Raw genomic sequence first — 6,000 nt, 5'->3', positions numbered from 1 at the left:
TAACACCTGTGTTGCTTGAGCTGCAAGATCCATTTCTTTAGCAAGTTCAGACAGTGGCAAAAATAAGCAGAAAAAAGACGTAATCCAAGGCTAAGTGAGGGCCAGAGTATGCCCTCACCTCAGTTTATATAGGATGGTGTGCACACTCCCATAGCAAGTAGGATGAATGCATTCAGCTGCCCTCAACTGCGCGAGCCTGTAAGTGCCATCGCCTGGGGAGGGCGATAGAGAGTGGACAAGGGCCGCCTACCCCATGTGATGATAGCACACATTCCTTCACTCTTTGTTTAAGCGAGGGTAATGTCCCATTATAAGGCGGTTTTTATTGGCATAGCAAAAAGGTATCACTACTATGCAAAATGGGGGGCGGGGGGGGGGGGGGGGGGGGGGGGTTAAATAGTTATGACCAGTATACTAGTGTGTGTGTGTGTGTGTGTGTGTGTGTGTGTGTGTGTGTGTACACACTCGTAAGCTTTTCAATGCTCTCACACCAAGATCCACTCAAGCTCTAATACTATATGTAGGGTTTAGGGATGATAAGAGAGAGAGGCATTCATGGTAATGACATGAAAATTACAAGACTTAATTACTCAAGGCAATAAGAAGAGAGTGTAGACCCAAAATGCACTAGATTAACACACAAATGAGAGTAGAAAGGGGTGCTTATATGGCACAAGAGGACTCAACTACCTGCATCATGCATGACTCTTGGAAGAGGCTAGAATTATCCCAAATTTGTCCAAGAACTTGTATGCACATTTATAGGGGGTTTTATTCACGCATGTACATGGACTATAAATGCTCTGCATGGGTAGGTCTACATAGAAGGCACCTTTTCCAAGGCTATCACATGATTCTTCCACCTTGGCAGTCCAATAAGCAAGGGGATTTTCCCATACATCATCAAACAAAGCTACTCAACATATGATATTATCTACATAGAGAACTTCTCAAAAGAAGACATAGGGAAATGTTAGGTTCTTTATATAGAGACAAGTTTTGCTTTATCGAAACTTTTATATAGAGACTTCTACTAGTTAGGATTCATGGGGAATGCTTCATCCTCTCTATTTTGGACTATTTCTTGATATGAGTAATTGAAAATAGGGAAATTTGTACAAAATCTTTTTTCCTTAGTATATGGTGAATGCTTAAAAGCTCCATGTATCTGGTATTGTGAGGATCTTATAGTCGCTAGTTTTCATGATGCCAAGAGAAAAATAAACAAAACATACACTAGATGTAAGATGCCTTTGAGGTACCTATCTTTGCCACAATCATCCTTTTGTTCCACTATTAACAATAGATCTCACATGAGCCTTGTAGTTGGCGCTTACATTTGTGCATCTTGCTTGTTTCCTTTGGCATCCTTTGTCATCTCCGAACCTTTCATTAGGAAAACTTTTAGGTCATTTGGAAATATTGGAGGGAGATTCAACGACTCAACTTTCTTCTCTTTGCAATTTTTCTTGCATTGAGCACTAATGGCCTTCTCCTCCACACCCACAAACCTCCTTTCCAAACATCCTAAATATCATCTACATATTGGCTTGCATCCTCAATATGAGCCATTATGTAAGCGAAGAAAAACCAATACACAAGGGACACTGCCAGAGAAAGAGAGACTCAGAGAAGGGGGAGAAAAACATGTAGACATTTGGACATATGGTTCACTCTATCCTTTTAATCCTAAACTAATGCCTTTCCTACATTCATAAATCCTACTGAATTATTGACCTTTGCTGGTGATGGAGAAAATGGCTTGCTTAGCTATTGCAAAGCTCTAACTAGGTAAGCTAAAAATAACAAATGCATGCTTCATGCTCAAGCAAAAGAGATTCTATGACTCTCTCGTTTACATTGTAATGACAAAAAAACCGTATTGCAACACACACACATGAATTATAGGTCTTGCGAGAAAAGGCACAAACCTTAAAAAAGAATGATACGAGCTTGGGTGCTCATGTGCAAAAGAAGAAAATACGCAATCTTGAAGCCTTGAAGGTTGGATCTAGTGGTCTTAAGGAAAGAATACAAGCATTGAAGTGATGAGTACAAAATTTTTAAACTATTTCAACTAAACTAATTGGTGTCTTTGACTTATGTATTGCTTTCTGTGTAGACATGCTATCTATCTGGACAAAGAAAACATTGATCCCATAGCCAATGTAGGGAAGCCCTTGATAAGCAGTAGTCTTGCAAAAGATATAATCCATGACAAAATATTTAAGGTTTTGCAACGCAATGTGGTGGACCTCTTTATTTCAGTGCTTGCCATGGAGATACTAGGCACACTTGACTCACTTGGCATGATCAAGAGAGGGTATTGAACTATTCAACAATCTATCTCCTCCATATTTTTGAAGAAGGGAATAAAGTTTAAGCAACTACCAACAACAATAAGTGTCTGGAAAGAGAGACTTCAGCTCAACCATGGACAAAACAACTTCCTTGGATGTCCTTTCATATTCAAGGTACTCAGAAAGGCCAAGGAATACCTATAACTCATGACGAGTACAACAATTTCCTCATGGACCTTACTTTATTGCAAACTAGGATGGTAGAGTTCTACAAACAATGCTAGTATTCAACTCTTTGTTTTATATTTTTCTGCAGCATTTCTAGGGCACATGGCATGCCAAACATCACTCATGAAGTGTATGTGTCTCAAAGATTTGGCATGGAAAATAAAGAGTCTATCCTCTAAAAATTGACACCCGATATGACAAAATGGGCAAGGGTGGAGATGACTGTGGAGGCACGGTATTACCATGGTGTTGCACCATGGTACAACACTCCATGTGGATTAATATCTCAACTTGTTTGGAAGGTGATACCTACTCTACATGTTGGGTAATTAATGCAAAATTTTATTATGGTTTCAATACAGTGTTTTGTATTAGGATGATTTCATTGCATTTATGTCCAAAGAAAGAGCAAAGCTAGATGCTCTTGGACTAAATGATGTTGAGAAGAAGAAGAGACTTGACAAGGCCACAAAGGTAGAAGAGGAATAGTTGAAAGATAGGGGCTACAAGTACCTATCAATCGCAAATCCTCTTAATGGCGATGAGTTCTTCAAGTTGCTTTTTAGCATTAAATCGGATGGACTTGGAATGATAAAGATCACTAGAGATGAGCTCTATTGTTTGACAAGCTCTAAAATCACTCCTGAGAGGTATTGTAGCTATTAGTTTCTCATTTGTAATTATGTTCCTTCCATTTCATTTTTCTATATGATTAAGTGATATGTTGTTCTTGTTGCTTGTAGAAAGAAGATAATTTTGCACCTCATGAGCCTCACTAAGTCTAAGGATCCACAATATCTTCATTTTGGTGATTACAAGATTTTTAGAAGTTACATGAAAAAGGAGACTTATTGGGCTCACTTGCATGGGGAAGCTACACTTATGATTGAAAAGCTATAAGAAGAAGGTCCACCACTTCCAAATTCTTTTGACCTATTCTACAATATGAGCATAAAAAATCATATTTTGCAGGTAGACATTTGACATTGTTTTTAATAAAATATAGATATGTTTTAATTTACACAAGATCAAAGCTGAGCATGTTTTTTGATTGTTACTATGTATGTAGGCTTTTATTTATCTAATGGATGCGGTGAAGTCTTCCGATTCTAGTGAGAAGATGTCGGAGAATGTGTTGTCAGCTAAGAGAGTAATTTACAATTTTGCATCTTCCATTTGCACTCTTTGCAGAAAAAAGAGCATTTCATTTTTTTGCCATGGTTTGGTGCAAGTGGGTCATTTTGAGACTGATAAAATATCATTTTGTGTTTACAAAAAAAATCCTTAAATTCCTTGTGGAAGCCCGATATGGGGTGGATGGTTTTTTTGACAATACGCGCGTGTATAATGTCTAAGTTGAAAACACTTAAATCTCTCGTGGGAGCCCAAGACAGGATTTATGGTTTATTTTGAAAAAGCGTGCTCCATACAAAGGAGACTCTGGTGGGTTTTTTTTTGGATACATGTCATTTATTATATTATTACGTGTATGTGCTTTTCAAAGTGGATGATGTCCTAAAATTTTGTAGATGGGTTATGCAATGCGTTGAGACACATGAATTGAATGAAGCCCCATTATTCACTAGAGAGTGGATTAATGTGCGTGATGAGAATACAATGTTCTCTACCTCTTTGATTGAAAGGAATCTGACAACATGGGAAGCCAATGTTTGTCCTTAATGGTTGGATTATCCACTAGGAGTTATTCCATAGCAAGAGTTTGAATTACGAAAGAATAAGTACCTTAACACTTGTGGCTCTTTTCTTTTGAGAATATATATGTGTTACTTTAGTGCTAAATTATGTGATATTGTATTATATATTTGTTGAGTGAAGGGTTTCAAAATGAGAGTGATGAGTATTTAGAGGAGACACAAGAAGAGTCTCTCCCTCCCGTTTCTCATGGAGTTACTCAAAACACCATTGAGAGTGGCTCTCAAGGTACTCCACTAGCAAGCAATGTACTCAAGAAGGGTAAAGGAAAAATGGAGCCTCCAAGTACATCAAGGATACCCACTCCTTCTTCAATGTCTCCCATTCTGCCATCTACGGAGCCCGGCATGTCCTCTTTAGCAACCACTATACCCCATATGGCACCCTCTTCTAATGTGCCCATTGCATCCTCATTAGTGCACACTACTTCGTTTGTTGCAGAGTCTTCACTTGGGCGAGAGGTTTGGGCAAGAGTCTTGGGAGAGAAGGCCGATCACACGATTTGTTGGTAAGTTTAATAAAATATTTCTTTCATATTTTCTAATTCAAAGCTAATTTGGATAATGCTTGCAGGGATTACCAATTCGATGTAGATGTTTTGCTTGTAGGTATATCACAAATTGATAAGTTTGCCCTTGATAGGTAGATTTTCATAATGCTTACTAATTTGCGTTTTCTTCTTGCATTGTTCTATGATTTTGAACATGGTTCATGTTTGGTTTTCTTGTAGCATCAACGATTTTTTTGCGACACAGAATACAAATTTATATAGCAAAGATGGTGTGCCTTGTCGTGAGGTTTCTAGGCTTATCTTTGCAGATTTTCCTACAAGTTTGCTTGTGGATGGTCTAGGACTATTCCCATTGGGTAAGTAACTTTTCTTTGGGGTAGTACCTACAACTAACTATGGTTGTATGCCTACATGTCACATTCACTTTTGTAGAGGGCATGAGTGTCCCCAAGTGGAACACATTTCCCACGGGTCTAGTGATAGGGTGCATGGATGTGGCTCGTGAGTTTTGTCCAATGAGGGGTTTTTAGTCACCATGTGCATGGCCGAGCATATAGGAGATTTTATTGCAGATGCAACTAGGGTAGGACTCGTGCTCTTACGTACATGGACCCTCATGTGTAACAAGAAGGCATATCGGCATCCACTCACTAGAGAGGTGGTGAGATAACACAAACTTAGTTTCATATTTTAATTTCCTAACTAAAAACATTGTAGCTATGACATTCATTCTTTGAGTTATTTATTTATGCATGTACTTGATCTTACCATGTGTCTTTGGTATTGTATTGGCCATCCTATGCCACACTATGATAGAGAGGCAGGGAACAAAATTTCTGAGAAATTGTTTCTAGTAGATTGTAGCTACATAATAGATGATGTACTCTTCCCCATTGAGATTGATGGTGTTATTCTTAGAGGCGGGGCAGAGCGGTCTTCTTTGTTCTTTTGGTAAGACTAGTCCAAAGATGAAAGATGTTTGACCGACATTGCATGTGGACCTATGAAATGTTGATTGCGGATGCACACTTGGTTGAGGATACATGATTCTAACAACACAACATAACTCAAGTTTCATACCAAATTCTTATCTTTTGCGAGTTATGATGCTGCGGATTATGGCTATAAACGTCATTTGTAATGAGTAGTTATTTCTAGTTTCAGAAGCCGGGGTGCAATGGCACTTCCAGATTGTAAATACAAAGCCATTTGACCCTTTCAACCCCATTTTTCGTTAAACCTAAGGTA

Source organism: Adiantum capillus-veneris, chromosome 2, assembly GCF_014529385.1.
Source record: "Adiantum capillus-veneris isolate H3 chromosome 2, ASM1452938v2, whole genome shotgun sequence".
NCBI lineage: Eukaryota > Viridiplantae > Streptophyta > Polypodiopsida > Polypodiales > Pteridaceae > Adiantum > Adiantum capillus-veneris.
This window is presented reverse-complemented; position numbering follows the sequence as displayed.